Source organism: Kogia breviceps, chromosome 13, assembly GCF_026419965.1.
Source record: "Kogia breviceps isolate mKogBre1 chromosome 13, mKogBre1 haplotype 1, whole genome shotgun sequence".
NCBI lineage: Eukaryota > Metazoa > Chordata > Mammalia > Artiodactyla > Physeteridae > Kogia > Kogia breviceps.
Genome location: NC_081322.1, coordinates 2,373,865 through 2,400,081, shown reverse-complemented (window position 1 = coordinate 2,400,081; position 26,217 = coordinate 2,373,865). Strand labels below are relative to the sequence as shown.

At 39.4% G+C, this 26,217-nt stretch overlaps 1 long non-coding RNA gene across 1 annotated transcript in view; it reads right to left on the bottom strand.

Annotated features, from left to right (window-relative positions):
- Positions 1-26,217, bottom strand: part of LOC131768119 (uncharacterized) — a 358,014-nt gene that overhangs the window by 244,201 nt on the left and 87,596 nt on the right. The window contains exon 2 of the long non-coding RNA XR_010836178.1: positions 21,919-22,004. This is a non-coding gene — a long non-coding RNA (uncharacterized lncRNA). The remainder of the gene's footprint in view (positions 1-21,918; positions 22,005-26,217) is intronic.

Sequence of the window (26,217 nt, the reverse complement as noted above, 5' to 3'; positions counted from 1 at the left end):
AAATAATACAGCTAGGTAGGGCAGGGCCTTGAAGTCAGGATGAAGATTTGGGATTTAATTCAATAAATCAAAAAGAAAAATCATTGCTGTCATGTGTGATGTGATTGACAAATGCCTTTGATTGCATCATCTCATCAGAGCTCCGAGAGGGAGAGATGTCAGGGTCTGTGTCCTCTGCTCTGGTCAAGCAAATCCTGTAGAGTTGTTTGCAGTTGAGGGGCCCGTCCTTTGAAGAACTTTGATAAACTCCAGCTCATTCAAAAGAGAGGAATATCAAGGAAGCCTAGCATGGGGACACATGAGGAATGACCAAAGGAACAAGAGGTGATACCCTATAGAGTAGAAACTCCACAAGGCTGTAACAGATGTCAAAGACTGGGGCATTCTTGGAAACATGGTTTGGTATTTTTGACCTTTGCGTTCTCAGTGCCTGCATATGGCTGCAACTCAATAAAGGTCTGTTGAATGAGTGAATGAATAATTGAATGGCCGGCTGTCATAGAGAACAGGCATTGAATTTGTTCTTTGTCTCCCCAAAGGGCAGAGGGTGATGGAAGTTGCAGAGATAGAGATAGAGATGGCGCTGGACATAAAGAAGACTTTTAACATATAAATCCTCAACAGTGAAAGGAGCTGTGGCCACAGCTGGTACGGTTTCCACTCCCAGGCTGGGGTGAGCAAGCTCATGTTTGCAAGCAGATGACGTAAGCACCCCTGGCACTCTGTGACTCTTCAGTTCAATCGGAAATTATTTGCATGATACAGACCTCTTATAATGACTGGTTAGCATTTTGTTAATGTCACCTGTGTACGCAGAGGCAAACTGCCCTGCCAAATACACTTCTTAGACTTGGTTTTTGAATTTTATTTTGCTATGTTTCATGGGTCACAAGTTGGTGTGAAGAGACCATACACATGTACACACACAGACAACCCCCACCGCTGCCACAGACACACATTAGGTGAAGTTTCCAATGCATTCAGCTGAAGATGTCAAGTCTTATCAGAAGTCGGCTGGTCTCATCACCAAGGCAGATGTAGTGTATCTGAACACACTTTCTTTTGCCCCTGTTGCTCCTGAAGAGGGCGTGTAATCATGTTATCGTTACTTAGATTTTCAAGCGAGGAAGTGCCATGTCTGGCCTTTTTCTATTTGTATTTACACCTTCATCGTGGAAGAACTTCTGCATTCACAGTTACATTATTTTGGGTACTGCAACCAGTTGCCCTGCCTCATTCTTGAGCTAAGTTCAATACCAAAAAAGAAAAACTTCATCTTGGGGAGAAAACAAAGTCACTACTCAGGTGTGGCTGAATAATACCTCAGCCCAGACTGACCACAATCCCCCCAAAACCCAGTACTGTGCTTGTTATAAAAGTAACTTAATTCATATGTTTTTTTTCCCTAAGGAATTAAATGATCTTCATTGAACACATTGTCTAGTAATTTCTTACTTCAGCCATTCTCTCTAATAGTTCCTGGGAAGTACAGACAAAAGAAAGCTTAGCACTTACATAATTATGAGAGGAGATAAAGAAACCCTAAGAAGGTAAGAAGACAAGGTAAAGAATCCTAAGAAAACATGAAGAAATGTGAGAGAGTTTTGTCTTTGATAACAAAATCAAGCATCTTGCCATGGACTGAAGGTTTATATATCCCCCAAATTCATATATTGAATCCTAACCCCAAATGAGATGGTATTAGGAGGTGGGGCTTTGGGGTGATGAGATCATGAGGGTGGAGTCTTGTGGGATTAGTGGGTTTATTTCTCTTTCCACCATGTGAAGTTACAATGAGAAGACAGTGGTCTATGATGCAGGAAGCTGACCCTCACACAATACCAAATCTGCTGGAGCCTTGATCTTCGACTTCCCAGCCTCCAGAACTGTGAGAAATCAATCTTTGTTGTTTAAGAGATCTAGTCTATGGTATTTTTTTTTTTATAGCAGCCTGAATGGACTAAGACAATACCTTGACATCTGTGCAAATGTAATAGTAATTTAAATCTGCTTAATGACAACCATCCTTCCAAAAATTGTCAGAACAAAATTCTGACCCTTTTTTAAAATGATAAAAAGCATAATAATTTAAATTATTTGGACACTTATAATTTAAATTATTTGGACACATAATAATTTAAATTATTTGGACACTTAGAGTGTCCAAAGGACACTACCTTTGGACACTCTTTTTTTAAAAAAATTAATTTATTAATTTATTTATTTTTGGCTGTGTTGGGTCTTCATTTCTGTGCGAGGGCTTTCTCTAGTTGTGGCGAGCTGGGGCCACTCTTCATCGCAGTGCGCAGGCCTCTCACTATCGTGGCCTCTCTTGGTGCGGAGCACAAGCTCCAGAAGCGCAGGCTCAGTAGTTGTGGCTCACAGGCTTAGTTGCTCCGCGGCATGTGGGATCTTCCTAGACCAGGGCTTGAACCTGTGTCCTCTGCATTGGCAGGCAGATTCTCAAACACTGTGCCACCAGGGAAGCCCTGGACACTCTTAATAGTAACAATCGAATCTAAAAGAACCCAAGCCCAGTTCTAAAATAGATGAAAAACTGGGGCACTAGAGAACTTATTAAGCATATTTATGTCAGTTGTGGTTTTAGGACATATGACCCTACCCTTATGGCACAGAACTTCATTTATTTATTGAATATGTATTGAATACCTACTCTGCGCCAGATACTGTCATGATTTTGCTGTATTCAAATAAAAATAGGATAAGATCCTTGTCCTAAAGAGTTCCTTAAAACTTATACTATTTCATTGCTCCCTTTTATTATATTTTAACCCTAGCAATTCCTGCCTTGAGACATGGTTAGATCCTACATAAAACTGAACAAATTTTGAGAAAGTTTTAAAATAGTATCATAAGGAAAAATTAGTTTTGAGGAAAATATTACTACTCTATAAATCATTGTTATTTTCACACTTGGTGCTTAACAGTCTAACAAAAATAAACCTATTTAACATACTTTAGACTAAAAGTCATCATCTCCCCAAGCGTTCCCCCCAAATTCTATACAGATTATTCCCTCTCTCTCTTTTTTCTCCCCTTTTCTCCTGCTTTCTTTCTCCCTCTCTCTCTTTTCCCCTTTCTCTCTCTTTTTTCTCCAGCTTTCTCCCTCCTTCCCTCTCTCTTTATCAGATTTTCTTTTCTTCCCACACTCGGTAGAAATGCTGACTTTTATAACGAACAGCAGACTGATCTGTGATGAGAGAAGGAGGAAATAGATTTCATAGCAGAGGAAAACCAACCCGTCACAGTCATAAATGAATAGAGAAGATAACAATGAATAACACCCAACGGTGAAAGCAGAAAAGAAGAGAATGTTGTCTGGAAAGCAAAATTTTACCAAACTTACATTTTATCTTAAGCAGCATGAGCAGAACTCGAGTACACAGAGTCAAAGTACGTGTCCCAAAGAACACTAGGGCTTTAGAATGTAAGCAGTTGCTAAGCACAAATATCAAACAAACAAACACAGATGCTAGTCATGGACGGATGATTTCCACCATAATATGTAAGTTAATGAAACACTGTTTATACAAGACTGCTCAAGATCTTTAATTTTCTAGTTAAAGTTACATATTATAACTTTCCACAAGGAATATGTAATTTCTACATTTATGAAATGTGCTTGACTATGGAAAATTTTCTTGAAGAAACACCTTCCCAAAGTTTCCAGGAAACCCAGATTCAGGTATTTGGAGGCTACAGGAAATGACGTATGTAAAGCACCCATTGCAGCACCTGGCACAGAGCTGGTGCTCACTGAAAGGGGCTGGTGATGGTGGCTGTAATGGAGGTACTGTCTCTTCTATCGCTGGGCAAGGAGAGTCATAGGTTTCATATGAAACACATATAAAGTGTTTTTGAAAACAGGAGGAGTCAGGGAGAGGGGGAAACTAGCAGCTTTTTCATACCAAGTAATGCTAAGTAACCATGCCAACACATTATCGTTTAATCATTACACCCATGCTATGAAGTCCATTATCTATTATGTCCATTTTATAGATGAAGAAACTGAGGTTCACAAGTATGCTAACAATTCCACAGTTAGTAACTGATAGGCCTCTCTGAACTCGGAACTATTTTTCTTTTGTCAAATCCCATGAATTCCTTAAATACACTTTTTTTTTTACAACTTTATTAGATTATAATTGTTTACAGTGTTGTGTTAGTTTTTGTTGTACAACAAAGTGAATCAGCTATACGTATTCTTATATCCCCATATCTCCTCCCTCTTGAGATTCCCTTCCACCCTCCCCATCCCACCCCTCTAGGTGGTCACAAAGCACCGAGCTGATCTCCCTGTGCTATGCAGTAGCTTCCCACTAGCTAGCTATTTTACTCATGGTAGTGCATATACGTCAATGCTGCTCTCTCAATTTGTCCCACCCTCCCCTTCTACCCCTGTGTCCACAAGTCTGTTCTTCACATCTGCATCTCTATTCCTGCCCTGCCACTAGGTTCATCAATACCATTTTTCTATATTCCATATATATGCATTAACATATGATATTTGTTTTTCTCTCTCTGACTTACTTCACTCTGTATGACAGACTCTAGGTCCATCCACCTCACTACAAATAACTCAATTTCATTTCTTTTTATGGCTGGGTAATATGCCATTGTATATATGTGTCATTTCTTTATCCATTCATCTGTTATTGGACACTTAGGTTGCTTCCATGACCTGGCTTTTGTAAATAGTGCTGCAATGAACATTGTGGTACATCTCTCTTTCTGAATTCTGGTTTTCTCAGGGTATATGCCCAGTAGTGGGATTGCTGGGTCGTATGGTAGTTCTATTTGTAGTTTTTTAAGGAACCTCCATACTGTTCTCCATAGCGGCTGTATCCATTTACACTCCCACCAACAGTGCAGGAGGGTTCCCTTTTCTCTAAATACACTCTTGATTTTATATAGGACAGAGGTTCTTTTGGTATTTGCCTTGTATTACACCAAATGGAGTAGTGCAAATAGGAGAGCTCTAGGGAATAAAGCAGAGCTGAGGGTGAATCTCATTTCTGCTATTTACTTAGTGTTACATTGGGCCTCAATTCTTTATTATAAAATGGAAATCTTCCCTTTCTCCCTCCCTCCCTCCCTCCCTCCCTTCCACATAATACCAGTGATATTTGAACAAGTGAAGGGAAGAGTGGGAAGAAGTAAGGCTGAGGGGCTAAGCAAGGTGAGGCAAGACAGTCTAGGTCATGGGAGGAAGGCTGAATTTTATGGTAAATATAAGGAGAGCCATTGCAGGATTTTAAAAGCAAGAGAAGGGCATTATCAGATTGTCATTGAGAATTTTCCCTTTGCTGCTGCCTGAGGAGTGGTGGGGGCAGCCATGGGGGGAGAGGCTGAGGCACAAGAGTGAAAGTGGAGAAACCAGTTAGAGGCTGATGTGTCCGCGGAGGTGAGGGACACTGGGGGCCTGGACTAAGAGGGTGGCCATGGACATGAAGTAAAGAAGAGAGTTTCAGATATATTTTCAAAGTAGCATCCATAAGGGTTATTAAGATATGTGATCTCTAGTTTATCAGAAAGGAAGGACTCCTAGATTTTGGCTTGACTAACTTGCTAAAGTGCAGTGCTTTTTACATGAAAGGAGAAGAACAGGGGTTTGAGAAGGTAGACATGGAAGGGGGAAAATCCAGAATTCCATTTGGGATCTGTTAAGTTGCAGAATCAAAGACACACCACAGGGAGATGTCAGAAGACATGGAAACTTGAAAGTAAGGCACTCAAGGGAGAGATGTGGACTCCAGTGGCAATGTGGGAGTCGTCAGCACAGGAGAGCTCACATCGCTGGGCACCGATGAGATCACTCAGGGACAAAGGTTAGAGATGCAAAAGATGAGCTTGAGACAAATCTTGAGTTCCTCCAAATGAGGCAGATGAAGAAGGAGCCAGCCAAGATACCAAAACAAGAATGGACTGAGGTAAGAAGGAAAGCGGGAGAGCGAGTGTCTCAAAACCAAGAGAGTGAAGTCCTGGTAAGTGACAGGCACGGGGGATAAAAAGTGGTGAATCACTGAAGGTGTTAAATGGAGGATATTTTGAAGTAGTATCTCTTTCTTCCCCTAGGGTGGGATGGAGAGTCCAGGTGATGCTGTGACCCATGGGAGGAAGGGACACTTCCTCAATGATAGATGGATGCAAGTGTGGGTTGGTTTAGACATGAGAAGATGAGAAATTTTATTTCTGATGGTGACAATTTTCCCAGTGAAGTACGAAGCTTTTAAATCAGATCAAATCTCAGATACATGGGAACAAGGGCCAACTTTCAATATGCACGAGTCCCTGTAACAAGGTACCCTGCAAAGTAAGGACTGTCTATATAAACACATAAATGAGTACAGAGCCAACAGAGATGGTAAAATTTCAAAATATACTATAGTATAAGGACAAATGAGCTTCCTGTCAAAGCTGAGCCTGTTCAGTACTTGACTGGACAAAAGAATGGACTGTTACCTGCTTGGAGGGTAGCCTTTCTGCAAGGGGCCAATGGCCCAGAGGAAAGAAGGAGTGTTGACAGAGACTAAATGAGAGCTTTCCTTCCTCATTTCTCTTTCTTTCCACTGTAACACTTACTTTGCTCAAGGCCATTATCACACTCACAGTGAAAGAACAGCCTAGGGATTTTGCACCTCAGGATAATTAGCAGAGACAGAGAGGGGCACATTGTTTGATTTTATAGACTGACCCTGACCTTAGTTTCTTAATCTGATTACACCTGGTGACTGGAATGGTATAGCAAGAGTTCAGCTGAGATGCCTATTGATAAAATCGACCTCCAAGGTGAGGGAAGACATAGTTGGAGATCCTGGTGAGCAAAGGACCACTGGTGATGCAACTATAAAACTGTGGAGAGCTGATGCATGTTTTGCAAATACCAATTCTAAAGTAATATGCCCATCAGGTTTCACAGACTCAGTAAAGTCACACATTGCTTTACTAAGCTGAGGGAATGCGTGTATTTATAAAGTATCCACAGTTTCTTCCAGTTTTCCCATCACTTGGAATTGACCTTCCCTTTAGTTCCCTGGGCTCTAGACGGTGTTTTAGGAAAAACTCAGCAAGCCCAGGGGTCCCTTCTAGACCAAGACTGCTTACTGCTCCACCTCCAACATCACAGTCAGCCCCCCTCCTCTAGTCTTGGTTACTCTTGGCAGCTGGATCCCATGCTTCCCTCCCACGTTGAAGAGGTAGCTCTCAAAACTGGATGGAAAAATAAAAAACAGGAAAATACCATTGCATACCTATTAGAATGGTGAAAACCCCAAACACGAACAGCACCAAATGCTGACATGAAGGTGGAGCAACAGGAACTCCCATTCATTGCTGATAGGACTGTAAAATGGTACAGCCACTTTGGAAGACAGTTTGGCATTTTTTTTTTAAACAAAATTAAACAGACTCATTGTATGACCCAGCAATGTGCTTCTTGGTATTTACCCAAATGAGCTGAAAATTTATGTCCACATAAAAACCTTCACATGGATGTTTTATAGCAGCTTCATTCAGAATTACCAAAACTTAGAAGTGAATAAGATGCCCTTCAGCAGATGAATGGATAAACTGGTACATCCAAACAACAGCATTCAGAGCTAAAAAGCAATGAGCCACCAAACCAAGAAAATAAATGGAAGTGTATGAAATGCATATTACTAAGTGAAAGATGCTAATCTGAAAAGATTACATACTGTGTGAGTCCAACTATAAGACACTCTAGAAAAGGAAAAACTATGGAGATGGTAAAAAAGATCAGCAGTTACTGGGGGTTAAAGGGGAAGGAGAAATGAATAGGCAAGCACAGGGGATTTTTAGGGCAGTGAAACATTCTGTATGTTACTACAAAGGTAGATACATGTCATTATACATTTGTCAAAACCCATAGAATATACGACACCAAGAGTGAACCTTAATGTAAATTGTGGACTCTCAGTGACTATGATGTGTCAGCGTAGGTTCATTGATTGTGGCAAATGCACCACTCTGGTGGGATAGGTTGGGAGTGGGGTAAGCCTGCACATGTGTCGGGGTAGGAGGTACGTGAGAATTCTGTAGAGTTTCTGCTCAATTTTTCTGGGAACCTAAATCTGCTCTAAAATTACAGCTTATTAAAAAGAAATGAATGAAAAGCTATCCTTTCAATAAGTATTCATCAGATAAGCTGAAAAACCCTAGAGCTCTCTGATATATAGGGCTTGCTGTGGCCAATCTGGAACATCTTATTTAGTTCTCTCTTTAGCTAAGTAATAGGAAGAATCTTTAAAACTTATTCTTTAGTGACACTAACTCCCCCTGGAGGCTCTATGATTCTCTCTCCACCACCCCACCCGATACAGTCGCAGTTCCAATAGGTTATACACATTCATACATACTTCTAGAATAATCCAGAGCAATTGTAATTCATTGTTTTTATATTTTTATAATCTCTAAATTTTAAAAAATTACAGGTGAAGAGAAAAATGCCACGAAGTCCTAGTTTAGGATGACTTTTTAAAGTTTATTATTTAAGTCTGTCTTTATTTTGAGAAAGTGACTTCAGCAGGTCATGGTGGGCCTGAATTCAGACAGAACAAGCTCAAATTCCATCCCTCCCTGCCATGCTAAACAGGAAGGAACGCATAAAACTGTCAGGCCATTTCACTGAAAGGTCTGTATTGGAGTTTAAAAAAAAAAAAAAGAAGAAGAAACATTTCCAGTGGTCGTCTGGAAGGTTTTATTTCATTTGTTTGCCTTATAAGGTCGCGCTTGGTCATCTTATTGAAAGACAACCTTGCTACAGAAAACACAAGACTGCTCCCTGAAATTATGCATCAGCAAATATTGATTTGCACCAGATTGGACCCTGGTTTCAGGAAGGCAAAGGTCAGGCCCAAAGAGTCCCATTGATTCAGGATAGAAGAACTGTGTCTTCTGTCTGTTTTGACTCTCCAGGATTTCCCTAACGTCTCCCTCATCAAAAATATATCAGTCTGCAGACTGAGGTGCTGAATGAATGTGCCAGGAGGGGTGAAGCACTGGGCAGGAACGGAGGGCTCTCTGCACTGCCCAGCAAAGTCCTGCCTGCCCAGCCGCTGGCAACCTGGCCTTGTTTTCCTCTCTAGCCATGGCTCTGGCTTCAGGCTAACTTCTTGACTAAGTTTTCACTCAAAGGCCATTTTACCCAATACCAGAATAAGACAGATCTTCTCTTTTATCCTCACAAATATGGCAGAATCAAGATAGATGTTGCCCAGTTTGGGAAGGCAGTAGAGGGTGTGTTGAACTTGTTACCCATCTGCAGCAGAGCTTGATGAAACACGGTTGACCCCTCTGGCTAAACTCTTCACCTTTTTGCCTTGAGGCAGATAAACAGGCAGGCACACTGCAGGGAGTTAGTACTATGACAAGAGAATGCCAAAAGGCACCATGGAACAAGTTCACTCAAAAGATTCTTGGGGGCTGAGACAAGCAGTCAGGGAAGGCTTTCTTGAGAAGCAATGGCTAAACTGAGAATTGAAAGATGGGGATCCTCTAACACATGTAAGAGTAATATGGGTAAGGTAGAAGATGGAAAAGGATGGAAGGTATCTTACTGTCCTCATTCATCATCTCAGGAAACTCAGAAAGATGAAGTCACTTTCTCAGGATCACACAGTGGTTAACTAGCAGAACTGAGATTCAAACTGTCCCCAGAGGGGACAGCAAGACCTAGTTTCAAATCTTAATACAAGTCCCTTCAATCTGTAAGCCTTGCTCCCCTCATTTGCCAAGTGGTGATGAATTAGATGCTTACTGCAGTGACTGTAAAATGAGAATCAATCAATGGATAGTATTAATTCTATCATCATTGTCTACATCACTGGACTGTAAGCTCTGAATCTGCAGGCAGTAAGTCCACCTTGCTCACTGATATATCTGAGGGCTTTCATCGATGCCTGGCATAGGAGAGAGGATTCTTACGTATGAAGAAATTTTTGAGAGAACGAAATGAAAGAACATATACAAAGATCAGGGACAATTCCAGTAGTTTCTCAGTAAATGTTAGCTCTCCTTACCCACCACCATGTCAATAAGACAACCCCTTTTAGCCAGAAAATTCTATTTGGAATGTGTTTGAGTACCTCTAAGTGTTATTTGGTATTAGCATCCAGGTGCGATACTGCACTTAATGGTTAATTGTTGTCCGATCTATACCTTTTGGTGATAGGCCAGGAATGATCCGCTGCTACAGGCAGTAGCACCATCTCTAATTACCAATAAGAAGAAGAAGGAGGATTGGTGTATCCAAGATAAAATGTAACCTTACCAATGCCCAGGACCTCTGAGTTGTCCTCAGGGGAAAATAGCTATAGGCAAATGTTATAACTCATTTTGATGTTTTCACATCTTAAGATGCTTTTATTTTCCTGTAAGAAATGTGCATTCCCATGACTTTCTGTTGATATTTTGAGTCTTTGTGAGGCATAGATTTCAGCCTTTCAATGGCTGTCTGATTGCGTTGGGAGCAGAGAAACCCCGGAAGGCTTTTTGGCTCCTCTGGCCGTCATTCAGGAGACCCTGCACAGTGGGTGGCAAAGTGAGTGCATTTCTCACCAGGTGCCTGCTGAGATGGTCGCAGCCATCATATCAGAAAGCAATTCTGGCCACTCTTACAGAGACGTGGTTGGTTGGTATTTGCTAAATGTCCCCTCTAACACTTGCAATCACTCCCCATGATAACGACTGGAGGCTTAGCCTGACCCTGAGTGATGATGCAGCCATCAGCTTCAAGAAGAGGACCATGGATAGTAAAATACAGGGAACTCTACTTAACACCCTGTAATGGCCTACATGGGAAAATAATCTTAGAAAAAAAAAAAAAAAAAACAGAAGTAGAGTCATAGATGTAGAAAACAAACTTATGGTTACCAGGGGATAAGGACGGGAAGGATAAACTGGGAGACTGGGATTGACATACACACTACTATATATAAGATAGATAGCTAATAAGGACCTACTGTATAGCACAGGAAACTCTACTCAATACTCTGCAATGGCCTATATGGGAAAAGAATCTACAAGAAGAGTGGGTATATATATATGTATAACTGATTCACTTTGCTGTACACCTGAAACTAACACAACATTGTAAATCAGCTATACTCCAATAAAAATGTTTTTTTAAAGTGAGAAAAGGGAATCCTCCTACACTGTTGGTGGGAATGTAAGTTGGTGCAGCCACTATGTAGAACAGTATGGAGGTTCCTTAAAAAACTAAAACTAGAGTTACCATATGATCCAGCGATCCCACTCCTAGGCATACCTCTGGAGAAAACTCTAATTCGAAAAGATACGTGCACCCAGTGTTCATTGCAGCACTATTTACAATAGCCAAGACATGGAAGCAACCTGAATGCCCATCAACAGAGGGATGGATAAAGAAGATATGGTATATTTATACAACGGAATATTACTCAGCCATAAAAAAAGAATGAAATAATGCCATTTGTAGCAACATGGATGGACCTAGAGATGATCATACTAAGTGAAGTAAGTCAGACAGAGAAAGACAAATATCATATGATATCATTTATATGTGGAATCTAAAAAACAATGGTACAAATGAACTTATATAAAAAACAGAAAGAGACCCACAGACATAGTAAACAAACTTATGGTTACCAAAGGGGAAAGAGGGGGAGGGATAAATTGGGAGTTTGGGATTAACAGATACACACTACTGTATATAAAACAGATAATCAACAAGGACCCACTGTATAGCACAGAGGACTATTCTTAATATTTTGTAATAACCTACAGTGGAAAAGAATCTAAAAAAGAATATGTATATATCATATATATGTATATATAATGTATGTATGTATAACTGAATCACTTTGCTGTACACCCGAAGCTAACACACCATTGTAAATCAACTATAGTTCAATAAAAATTGTTTTAAAACATGAATCAAGTATCACTTTCACTCGCCTTTCTCTTAATAATAAGAAACATGTGTTGGGGAGCTTAAAAGAGACACAGCAAACAAAGTAACTTATGCCGATGAAATTTCTGAGAATAATTCTCATTATCATTTTAGAGGACCCACATGATCTGATTCCAACACAGGCTACCTGGTGTTGCATTCCGTGAAAATCTATTTTAATAATGAAAACACTATTTCGTTGTAACTCAATTCTGTGCGCTGCCTCCAATTTACTTCCTGTAAGCAAAGGTCTGTCACAAGCTGGAAGTGCTAATATAAGTACAAAATCCCTGGTAACCATCATTTTTTTAAGAATATGCTCATTAAACAGAAAGCAAAAAAGTCTGGAAACCCCCTGCTTCCCAGGCAGCGTCGCTTGTACTGAAGGGCGGTGCTCCCCTGGCACTTGGTTTCCAGGGATGCAGAGTGAATGCCCGCACAGGTTAGGACCTTTGGGCCTGAGGCTTTCCACGAAACGCAACAATCTGTTGTTTGTTTCCCGCAGGTGTCCCCTACATTTCAGTAGCACATTCAAGTACAGGATAATCGTAAACCGGAAATGTGTGCTCAGTATGGGAAAATGTAGCCTGAAGAGTCAGCAGATGCCTAGAGGGCTCAGTTGGACAGACCAGGTTGCATTTAAGAGGTTGATTGGATTTGTTTTTTCACTTTTGCAAATAAGGTGATTTAAATGAATCTGTCATAGGAAGTTTGCAGGTTTGCCAATTGATGCATGGCTCTTTTAGTCACAGATTACCTGTACATCATCATAAATGCCCGGATGAGCAATAAGAGACAAGTGTGCTCTCCTGAATAAGTTACATAGAAGAGCTGCTTAAAATAGAGATGACTTCACTTAAATGAAAGTTGATAAACACCGCTTCTCCTGTCCAAAGCTTAACCTTCTGCGTGCACTGGAGATCCCAGTCACTCTTGCCTGTTAAGGATTTGGCTCCTGCCGCCATCCCCTTTCTCTCCTGCACTAGGAGCTTCTCCTTCTCTCCTGGATCACTGCCATCAGCATCCGAATCCCCTGTATCAGCTAGAAAATGCCGCATATTAAACGCCCCCCCACCCCGCCCATCCTAAGTCCATCTCCCTTCACTCCTCTGCTCCTCCTCACTGCAAGATTTCTGTAAGGAGTCCTCTACACTCTCTTTCTGCTGTTTGCCACCATTCTCTCCTGAACCCACCCCCAAGCTGGCTTTTCTTCCCCTAGCTCAGCTCCAGTGAAAGCAACCTGGTTAAATCCAGCACTCAGTTCCTGGATGGGAACTGAGTTGTGCAAATGGGGTTGAGAGGTAGGGGCCCTCTCCCTCCTTGCAACACTGCAGCACTTATCACTCCCACCTGGCTCTCCCCCTTTGCTGTTGGTCTTGATGAGTCTTCTTGCTTGCTTCCTTTCTCTTCCTTCCCTCCCCTTCCCTTCGCTGATGACAGCCCAATTCACTTCTTTGGTTCTGATGTTGGCCGAGTTCCTGACGCACAGGGTATGTACTTGACCTCTCCACTGGGATGGCCAGTTGAAACTCTGCCCAGGCTTTTCCTTTTCCCAGTAAAGGTGCCACCACACAGTCCCTCAGCCCGACACCCAGGGGTCTCTCTTACCACCCCGCCATCCCCCGCCACACACGTCCAACCCAGCTGCGATTCCTGCCTGCTCTATGCAGGATTAGATCACTGCTCGCCACCCTGTTGCTGCAACTCTGGCCCAGGCTGCCAGCATCTCTTATCTGGATTTGAGCTAAAGATCCCCAGCTGCTCTCTCTTCTCTACCCAGAAGACACACATTATATCATGTTGATTCCCTGTTCTAGACCCTCCAGTGGCTTGGAATAAAACCCCAACTAACTCCTTTTTGTAACACATAGGAGACCACAAAAGACCTGGTCCCACTGATCTGTCCAGCCCTCTCACACCGATCACTCTGTCCAGGTGCCCTCCACTCCAGCCACTTAAGCAGCAATGCCATACCTTGGGCATAACACCCTGGGTCCTTCCTGGGGGTCTTTGCATCTGCCATCCTCTCTGCCCAGCAAGTGCTTCCTCCAGATTCCCCCATGCCACACACTGGCTCCATGGGCTCAGATACCAGCTCCTCAGAAAGAACCTACTCAGCCATCCTTCATAAAATAACCCTTGCTCACTGTCTAGCCTTTTACTCTGCTTTATTTTTCTTCACAGCACTTATTACCTGAAATTATAGCCTATATGTATTTATTAACCCATTTATTCTTCTTCTTCCCAATTGAAATGTAATTTGATGGGGCAGGAACATAATTGTCTTATTCAAGTTTGCATCCCAAGCGACCAAAACAGTGACTGGCACATAAGAGACATTCAATAAACAATATTTTGAATGAAATAAAAGACAATAAATGTGGCTAGGAAAAGTATTAGGTATATGTTTTTTCTTATCATACTCAAGTCATTATCAAATCAACTGTAAAATAACTTAGATGAGAAGAGGAAATACTGTGGGAACGAACAAAGAGGGAGAAAATGCTCTGAAGATACTTGCTCTAAAAAATACTAAATACATTTTAAAGCCATAGTAATTAATAATGTGTTACCACTAAAAATATATCACAGAGGTAAACAGAATAGCTGCAATATCTATAAAGGAAGCCCTGGTATGTATAAAACTTATATTACGAAGTAAACGTCGCAAGCCAATAAATAAAGGACAAATAATTTTTTTAAAGGTATTGGGCAAATCAGGGATTTGAGAAAACTCCAGTTAGGTCCTAATCCAGCATGATACAGCAAGAATGACAACAAAATGCTGGACCAACCAAAAAAAATTGTAACTCTGATGGTCACTGCCCCTTTACTCTTCCCCCACAAAAGGAAAAAAAAAAACTGGATTGGATTTTTTTTTCCTGGTCACTTGAGCACATCTAGATCACCCATTAGATTTTCTCTGGGACCTGCAGTTTGGCTTTAGGATTGATCAATCAAAATTCCAGTGGCATTAGAAGTAAATTATAAAAAGGTATGACAAAAGTAGAAGTAAATATTTAATGGATCTTGGGGGTAAGAAAGGCCTTGCAAAGCATACTGTTTATAGAAAAAAAAATCAATAATACTGACCACATTAAACAAATAAAAAAAACAAAAATACTTTTGAATGTTAAGAAACATAAACAAATTGAAAAGGCAATTCTTAAACTAGAAATAATCCGGAAAATATTTCTCAGACTAATAAACTTAATATTTTTAGAAAATACATCAATCACTCCTACAAATCAGTTACCTCATGAAGAAAATAAGGAAAATAATGTTTGCTTTGTGGCGGTTGGTAACTGACAAGCACTTGGTAGATATTCAGCAAGTCATACTTAATAATAAATTTAAAAGAAAAACACCAATCTTTTCATAGAAAAAATAAAACGACAAAAACAAGAGGTTAGCAAGTAGTCAAATTAAACAAATAAATGTAGATTAAAATCCTGGCTTATCATTTTTACTGGGCAATTTAAAAAGTACTCAATATTCAAAACCTGTTTTAAAATTATTGATAATAATGTAAATTGATAGAACTCTTCTTGAAGGTATTTAGTCCATACTATCCAAAGCACTCTACAGACTTAATACAATTCATATCAAAATTCCAGTGGCAATTTTTTACAGAAATAGAAAAAGCAATCATAAAATTCATATGAAACAACAAAAGAAGCCAGAGTAGCAAAAGAAGAAGAGCAAGAAGAACAAAACTGGAGGCATCTCACTTCCTGATTTCAAATTATATTACAAAGCTATAGTGATTGAAACAGTATGGTACTACCATGAAAACAGACATACAGACCAATGGAACATATTAGAGCCCCGATATAAAACCACACATATACAGTCAACTAAATCTTCAACAATGGTACCAAGAACACACAGTGGTAAATGATAGTCTCTTTAATAAATAGTCCAGGGAAAACTGGATATTCACATGCAAAAGAATGAAATTGAACCCTTATCTTACACAATACACAAAAATCAACTCAAAACATATAAAGATTTAAATGTAAGACCTGAAACCATAAAACTTCTGGAAGAAAGCATTGGGAAAAATCTTCTTTCCATTTGTCTTGGCAATGATTTTTTTGGATATGTATGACACCAAAGCACAGGCCACAAAAGCAGAAATAAACAAGTGGGGCAACGTCAAATTAAAAACCTCTACACAGCAAAGGAAACAATCAACAAAATGATAAGGCAACCTGCTGAATGGAAGAAAATATTTGCAAACCATTTACCTGATAAAAAGGTAATGTGCAAAATATATAAAAAACTCATACAACTCAATAGTAAAAAAAAAAAAAAAAAAATTCTGATTTTAAAGTGGGCAAAGCTTAAACAGTGATTTATGTCAATTATTTCTCAATAAAACTAAATTTTAAAAAATGCACAAAGAACCTGAATAAACATTTTTCTAAAGAAGACCTACCAATTGCCAACAGGTATATGAAATGGTGCTCAGCTTTACTAATTAACAGGGAAATACAAACTAAAAACCACAATGAGATATCACCTCACACCTGTTAGGATGACTGTTATTAATAAAACAGAAGATAACAAGTGTTGGCAAGGATGTAGAGAAAAGGGAACCCTGGTACACTATTGGTGGGAATATAAATTGGTACACCCATTATGGAAAACAATATGGAGGTTCCTCAAGAAGTTAAAAATGGAACTACCATACATTCCAGGAATCCCACTTCTGGATATTTACCAAATAAGTTTAAATCAGGGTCCCAAAGAGAAACCTGCACTCCCATGTTCATTGCAGCATTATTCACAAAAGCCAAAGTATAAAAACAACCTAAATGTCCATCAACAGATAAACAGATAAAGAAAATGCGGTATGTAGATATAATATTATTCAACCTTAAAGAAGGAAACCCTGCTATTTGTGACAACACAGATGGACCTAAAGGATATTATGCTGTGGGTTGCTATGGGTTGAAAAAAAACTGGACAAGGAAAGACAAATACAGTATGAACTCATTTATATGTGTAATCTAAAATAGTTGAACTCATGCAAATAGAGAATAGAATGGTGGTTGCCAGGGACTAGGTGGAGGGGAAAATGGGGAGGTTATAGTCAAATGGTACAAAGTAGCATTTATGCAAGATAAATAAGTTCTGGAAATTCACTATATAGCATGGTGCCTATAACTGAAAATGTGGTATTATAAAATTAAAATTTGCTAAGAAGGTAGATCTCATGCTGTATTCTTACTACACATACATACACACAAAATAATAATAATAATAAAGGAGGCAGGAGGAAGCTTTGGGAGGTGATGGATATGTTTATGGCCTGATGGGGTGATGGTTTCACAGGTATATACTTACCTCCAAACTCATCAAGTTGTATACATTAAATATGTACAGCTTTTTACATGTCAATCATATCTAAAAAAAGTTTTTCTTTAAAAAAAGCAATATAGTGTATTTCATCTTATCTGAGTGTAAGGTACAGCACAATTTAAGTATCACTAAAAAAAAAAAGAACAAATAAACAAAAACAAGCTAACAACATGATATGCCATCATCTGTAAAATGCATGTGAATTGCAGAGATGAAAAAAAAGTAAAAAGATGGGCAATTTAGAACAATGAGATACGTTATTGCAAGAATCTTAATATAGAAAGAAAATCAAACTCATTCACCCACTGATTTTCAATAATAGCTGGCACACTGGGTTGAATGGCAGCCCCCCCAAATATATGCTCACATCCTAATTCCCCAGAACCTGTGAATGTGACTTTCTTTTGGGAAAAGGATTTTACAGATGTAATTAAGCTTAAGATCTCTAGATGAGATCACCTGGGACTATCCCAGTGGCCCTAATTCAATGACCAGTGTCCTTATAAAAGACACGCAGAGGAGAGACACACGGGGAGAAGAGGAGGAGGCCACGTGAAAACGCAGGCAGAGACTGGACTGATGCAGCCACAAGATAAAGAAGGCCAGGAGCCACCAGAAACTGGGAGAGGCAACAAAGGATTGTCCTCTAGAGCCCCACAGGAGGCGCAGGCCTGCCAAAACCTGGATTCCAGACTTCTGGCCTCCAGCACTGTCAGAAAAGAAACTTCTATTGTCCGAAGCCACCAAGTTTGCAATAAGTTACTACTGCAGCCTTAGGAAACTCACTCAGGGATACAGTCAAACATTTTCTTAAACAGCGAGGAAAGATAAATGAATAAATGAAGAATGAATGAAAATGTGAGAAAGAAGTTTGAAAGCACATGTACCAAAATGTTGATACTGATTATATTTGAGTGAAATGATCATAGGAGAGACATGTTTTCTATAATGTTCTTCTCCATATTTTCCAAATTTTCCACTACAAGCATAAAAATCAGGAAAAAATAATAAGCAGTATCAAAACACAATACTGAAAGAGGTAACTTTTAACAATGAAATTGTTCTACTGTAATCCTACCACCACTATAGCTTAACTATGACTTTTCCTCATGGTCCCTTCTAAACTTTGTCTTTATAATTAAACAAGATATATACTGCCATTCAAATGCAAAGAAGAAACATTCCTTAAAATTTCTCTAATATGAAACTTTGGAAGGATTTACTTCTGTATGTTTTCTCTCTTTAAAATGTGTTCACTTCTTAATGCATCCCTATAATTCTCCTTGAGCCCCTTTTTTTCATCTCCTACCAAAATATTCCTTATAAATACATTATTAGTGATAAGGCTTAGGCATATCCTATCAAGACCAAAGGTTTACTACTAATAAGAGTGCAAGTTGTCCTGACCCATGCATTTGAATAGTTCAGCTTCTTCATAGCTTTTTATTTTATAGCAAATATTATTATAATATTTTAATTAACAGACTTTATTTTAGAGTAGTCTTAAATTTACAGAAAACTAAGCAGAAAATACAGAGTTCCCATATATCCCCTAGCACTCCAGCAGGTTCCCCCTCTTATTAACATCTTGCATTAGTGTGGTACATTGTTACAAATGATGAGCCAATATTAATACTGATACATTAAGTCCATAGTTTACATTAGGATTCTGATATTGTATACTCTATGAGTTTTGAAAAAACGTGACTTGTATCCACCATGAGAGCATCAAGACGAATATTTTTACCTCCCTGAAAATCCTCTATCTATCCTTCTTACCTCTAAAAACCCTGGCAACCACTGATCTTTTCACTGTTTTCAGTTTTGCCATTTCCAGAATGTCAGAGAGTTGGAATCATAAATATGTAGGCTTGTCAGATTGGTTTCTTTCACTTAGCAATATGTATTTAAGGTTCATTTCATGGCTTGATAGCTCATTTCTATTTAGTGCTAAATATTTCATTGTACTTCACAGATTCTTAAAGAAAGATTCAGAAAAAACGTAAATGGCTTTCTCTATTGCTACGTATGATGCTTTCTGACCTCAACATGTTTACATCAGTGTCTATTTCACTAGTCAACAGACACTTTGACCAAGAATGCAAACTCACCGTAGTCCTGAGGGGAAAGTTTGGCCATAGCAGTGATGTCTAACTAAATTAGTCTCACCTAGATTGTTAAATCGTCCCTGTCTGGTCATTGAAGACCAGTTTTCTCTTCATTCATTCAATAGGGGAAAAAAAATAAAGACCTTAAAGAATCCTTCTGAGGGACTCCTTGCTAACGTGGAAAAAAATAGGGTGGATAAAAGCTTTATTTCTTGAGATTCAGAGACTAACCTTTTTTCTTATTATATTGTCATTTGCTAGTGGTCCTCTTCAAGAGATTTGGCATATGTTACAATTTCCCATGCTTCCTTTAGCAAAGTAAATTTTTCCTAGAAGGATTTATCAATATTTTTCACACAGTGAGAAGTGTAGGGTTTTAAAAATATATATAACTGATTTGTTGAAATATACTCTTATCTTTTTTTAACATCTTTATTGGAGTATAATTGCTTTACAATGGTGTGTTAGTTTCTGCTTTACAACAAAGTGGATCAGCTATACATATACATATATCCCCATATCTCTTCCCTCTTGCATCTCTCTCCCTCCCACTCTCCCAATCCCACCCCTCTAGCTGGTCACAAAGCACCGAGCTGATCTCCCTGTGCTATGTGGCTGCTTCCCACTAGCTATCTATTTTATGTTTGGTAGTGTATATATGTCCATGCCACTCTCTCACTTCGTCCCAGCTTACCCTTCCCCCTCCCCGTGTCCTCAAGTTCATTCTCTACCTCTGCATCTTTATTCCTGTCCTGCCCCTAGGTTCTTCATAACCATTTTTATTATTATTATTATTATCACTGCACTATAAAATCCTCTTGGGCTTTGCTTTTAGTGTCTTGTTTAATTTAACTTTTCTCAAATGACATGGTTCTATCTAATGCTATTTCCCCACTTGTGCTTTAGTAATTCTTTTTTCCTCCTGTGGTTTTTCATGGTGTTTCTATGTTGGTTCCTTAAACCTTACAGGTAACTGTAATGATTCATGCAGTAAAGAATTATCAGTGCTGAGCAAAGATAAACACAGAATCGGTAATGCAAGAAAGGGGCAGAGAAGCATCCCAGGCCCTTATTTGTTTTTGCATCCATTCCTACCCCACCTCTCACTTCCCAATTAAGATTTAATTTTTAGATAATTCTCCCTGAAGCATCAGAATACAACTTCATATCACTTAACTGCATTCCTTCACAAGTGCAGAAATGTAAAAGTTCTACAATGCTCTTTCATGGGGCATCTCAAAAAATAGGCAGGAAACACACTTAAGAGAAAGCTGATTTCAAGCAATCAGGCCACCTGGGGTATGCTAATTTGAACATATTACACGATTGAACCTCATTTTGTAGCCATAGATGGTTGAGATTTCAGAAATTTAGGCTATATATTCTTATTTCAATTCAAAGTGCTACATTATTTGAGTCTATGAATCTTTTCATTCATAGATTATGTAACATACGGAAGCATACGTGAGAAAACCTCTAGTGCAGTTTTATTCTACTAATCTTGTGCTTTCTACCAATGCCTCCTGTCACTCTTGTCAGGTATTTATAGACAACTAAACAAACACTTTAAAAGTATAGGCACTCCAGTGATCATTCGTGATACTAAATGACACTGGAACTCCAGTTATTAGGGCTGGTCCATTTGAATGCCTAATTCATTGGGGTTGTAAAGAAGAGAGATAGATGGTTTGGTAAACAGATCAGGAATGGCTGCAAATAGGAAGCAAAAGTAGATGATGGAGAAGTGAAATCAGGTGAAAGTGCAAAATGGAAATCAAATTAAGCTAAAATCCTGAGTATCAAAGACATCTGGCAATAAGAAAAACAAGGGAGAATACAAAAGACCAAACTAAAGCTTGCAGGAAAAATGAACAGGGAAAACAGGAAAGGCCAGCTGTTAAATTGCTGTGTTTATGTGGAAGGAAGTGAGTGGATGGAGGTGTTAATGGTGATGAGAAATGAATCCATGGGGCTACGTATATTACAAACCACCCAATTCAGCAACTCAACAGTTGCTGCAACTCAACAGTTGCTGCACCAATCTGAGTTGCTTTCTGTTCCACCATCATCAGGGCATTGTAGTTTTGTCCTTGGGTATATCACCATGATGTCAAGACGTCTACTGAAGCTGAAGCATCACACCCTCCCCCAGCAGCATTCAAGAAAAGAAGGAGAGAACCGTCTTTAAGGCTCTGCTTTTTTTTTTTTTAACATAGGAGAAAATCTGTCCCAGGACCCTTTCTTTACATCCCAGTAACCAGAACTCAGTCATATCTACCCTTAAACCAAACAGAAGCAAAGAGGAATAGGACTGCCAGGACTGGCTTGTACTGATCACTAATCATGCCCTTGGCGGCTGAAGAGCCTACATTGCCTAACAAAACACAGCTGAGATGTCACCAACAGGGAAGAGTCACAGGCTGCCACACAGCTGCAAGGGGCTTATGCAGACGTGCAAGAATTAAGGCTACTCACCAGCACATCCCCGGGTACCATCATTCTCTCATTGTATCAGTGATGGATCCTTGCTTCAGCCATAGCTTTCTGCATTTTTAGTCAACCTGAGAGAATAAGAATGTAAAAATTAGTCTGGTCTCTAGGCATTCAAAGATGGCGATGTATTTCATATACATTGAGAATTGCTGCTGAAGAAGTAGTTGATAAGTAATTCAAAGTTACACCTGGACTCAGATATGGGCCTTTAGTCATGACCAGGCAAAATCTCTTTCCTGATTTTTCCTCAGGAAAATGATTATTCCATGGTATGATTTCAGAGGTAACAGCAAGGTTCACCTCTGTCCTCCTACTGCCTAGAATTCCTTGTAACTGGAATCATACCTTTAGAGGTCTGTTTCTTAGACTAGGAAACTCTCTCATGTTAAAATGGAACTTCTAGAGGATGGATAATTATTTAAATTCTACATTATTACACAGCAGTGTGAACTAATTTTGTGTTGTTTCTGAGAACTAGTTTTGGTAAGCAGAAGAGAGAGGTGGGATTATAATGAAGATTCCAAGATGTTAAGTTGGGACTAAATTGGTAGAGAACAGAAGAAACACATTAAAGGCATCAAAGACTCACTCCAAAAGAACAAAAACTAATTTCAATTTCAAACTCTCAATCTTTGAGTCTTTGTGCATTTTTATTAGAAAATGAGAATTGGATTATCCTATACTGAAAAGAAAATTACTTTTGTTCTTTTTGAGATTTTCTGTTTTCTCTTATTCTTGATAAGTAGTGACAGTTTTCTGGAGGGTTTTCCCTTTTTTATTTTTAAATAAGTTTCCCTCAAATTGTTCTAGAATCTAGGTATGGCTCAAAACCTGGCAAAAAGTGGACTCTAGCTGTAAATTACACAGTAATAGTATAATACGATGGGCCCAGGCATTGAGATGGCCATTTCTGGGATGCAGAAGGATGTGGAATGGAATCCAATTATAAAATCTTAGAATTATCTTCTGGTTAGGTCTTGAACCACTGAAACCTACAATTTTCTCTCTAATTTTGATAAAAGACTAATAACTTCTTTTTTTTAACATCTTTATTGGAGTATAATTGCTTTACAAGGGTGTGTTAGTTTCTGCTTTATAACAAAGTGAATCAGTTATACATATACATATGTTCCCATTAATAACTTCTTATACCTACTCTGACACAAGCTCCAAACAGTATAAAACCTAGAAATTTAAGTTGAAAATAAAATTCACAGTCACTTCATTTAGGAGCAACTAAGTAAAAACAGTTATTTGAAATTTTAATGAATTTATCAGAAGATAGATTCATGTAACTGATATTACCACAGTTCCCTCTCACCCTTATATGTAAGGTGACCAACTTGTTTTGGTTTGTCAAGGACCTTCCTAGTTTTAGCACTGACAGTCCTATAACCCAGGAAACTGGGATGGTTGATCATACCACCTGTATGGAACACATCAATACTGGGAAAAGAAAATATTGCTGTAATTTCATTGATTAGCTAACATTTACAACAGCATGTTGGATAACACAGAGTATGTTTCGATTCACAATACTCATTAAAACCCAACAACTTCTTTTTAAGCCATTGAAGCAACATAATCATATTTTTCTATTCTGCAACATATAAGAAAATTGTGATATTCATGGACTAGCACATGCGCAGATTTCTAAGAGTACCTGGAGGTGAGGTGCTGTATTTAGTGCCCAAGACAAAAAACTATTGTTGTCATTTGAATTTTCTAAGACCATGAAAGAAACTTATGCTCAGGTTTGTGAAGCCAAAAGGAAATATGTAATTGTGTAATGATTTCATGAGTCTGGGTAACCATGAGCAGCCATACTGATAAAGTAAGCAAAGCTCACTTTGGGGCAGCTGAAAAATTCTCATTGTCCATACAACTTGTTTGAAATTCAAAACATAATCTTCCTAAGAGCCCTGCAAGTCATGCCTTATCATCCCCGGAGGCTCAGTTAAGGTAAGTAACTTGACCAAATTCATGCAGCTAATCCACAGTACAGTTAGGCTTGAACACAGATCTGTCCGTCCCTACAGTTCATGGTCCTCCCATTCCACCACCTCTTTCTGCCCAGCACAGCCTAAGGATCTTCTGAGGAAAAAGACACCATGTAAAATAAATAGGGGCTTCCCTAGTGGCGCAGTGGTTGAGAGTCTGCCTGCCGATGCAGGGGACACGGGTTCATGCCCTGGTCCGGGAGGATCCCACATGCCGCAGAGCAGCTGGGCCCGTGAGCCATGGCCGCTGAGCCTGCGCGTCCAGAGCCTGTGCTCCGCAACGGAAGAGGCCACAACAGTGAGAGGCCCAGGTACCGCAAAAAATAAATAAATAAATAAATAATACAAATCTATAATATATTTATGAACATGATGACAGTCAGCTCCCTCTATTTGAAAACTCATGAGATGAACAGTGATGGCATATGAATAGATCTACATTTTTAGTATGAGTGTTTCACTGCTGTGATTGGTCTTATTCTTATTGTTTAGGTGTGCAGAGCAAGACAGTTTCTCTGTGGAAACTACTCAATAAAGAAAAAAGAGCAAGAGCCAACTGCTAGAACAGCAGCAACAGATCCACACTTTTCTTGCTCCTGAATCTGCACCGTCAGATTATTTCTCGTACTTTCCTGGGAAAAGAAGAACATATTCTGCTATTGGGCATGAAGCACATACAAAAATCACTCCAGTCTCAGAAGCAGTGGTGGCCCCTTGCCCATTGTGTACAGGCACAAATGTTTCCTCTTCTTTCCATGACTTAGGGAATTAGTGAGGGATGCCACGTGGTCCTCAGTAGAGCACAGTGATTAAGGGAGTGGTTTCTGGAGCCACATTACCATCTGGACCACTTGGTCAAGTTATTTCAGTTCTGGGCCTCAGTCTCCTCACCTGTAAAATGGTGATCAATTGCTCTCAATGTCGTCGTGCAATTACTTACACAACATACTTACAATATAGACAGGCATACAGTGAGTGCTCCATAAGTTTTGGCTATTGTTATTTTCCAGCCAAGGGCACACAACATTCATAAAGAGCCATTTGAGTCCCAGAGTCCAGAGTACATAGTACGAGGCACCAGAGATACAACAGGTTTAAGATGTGTCTTGGTATTTAAGAATATTACAAACCAACTAAGAAGACAAGAAGTGTAAATAAAAAAGACAAAGAACAATCAAAGTAGGACCAGCGATTATCAAATTTGATTGTTGACAGACACTACTAGACAGATACTATTATTTACTCTTCACAGATTAAAAAAAATAACTAAAGCTCAAAGAGGTCACCCTGCTTTTCTCTGCATCCTGCCTCGTTACATACAAAGGACTGTGACCTCCGTCTCTCTATCCCAACATCCCGTGAAGTCAAAAGAGCAAGTAGGAAAATCTTGGCGATCTTATCCAAGAAGGGAAGCATTTGAGAAAGCCAAGATTAGCCTGGGGAAGCTGACTAAAGGATGCTGTATGCCAAGATCATACAGGCATTTGCATTGTTAGCGCTGGCCAGTCTCAAGCTCTGGTTCATCTCCATCGTCATCCTTCTTTCTTCCATGGTACAAACTTCAGGGATCCAGTGAGCTCTCCTTCAGTGCTGCCATTCACTCACCCAGTTCCTGCACAATTGTCTCCATCTCCTTCAAACTGCTGAGCAGTTGGATGATTTCCCTCCTTTTACCATTCCTTCCCCAATCTCCCCCAGTCTCGCAGCTTCTGGAGGCCAGCTCATCGATCCTATGTCTTTAAGCTGTTAAATGCCACTCGGTTGGGGATAACAGGAACTAACAATTAATGAACAGGAGAAAGAAAACAAGTTTGAGAATCTTACAAAGTTCTTACAGTCGTGGTTGCTGGCTGATAGTTCCTGACGCCCTTTCAAGAAATTAACAAGGAAGACTGTGTGTTCGATCCTCTGCTTTAGATCCACAGAACAGAGTTGATCTCTGTTCTCCCTTCTTTCTTCCTCACTTTCCAAGACATAAAGATTCTTTTGAATGAATGAACCAACCAGCAAATACACTATATTGTTGGTGGTCGAAAACAGAACAAATCAACTCAATCTGAAATGAAAGTAGACTCATACTGAAGGCTTTGAAAGAGTTGGAAAAGTTATTCTCCATCACAAAGGTCCTCCATGGATAAACTGAGGCAACAAATCAAATACTTTACAAATAAAAAGGCAGGCGATGGAACCCTGGAAGAGCTGAATGTTGGGAAATTGCATATATCTATTACGGTCTTCAAATCTGAAGCAGAAAGCATCAATATTAATTTTGATAATCCAG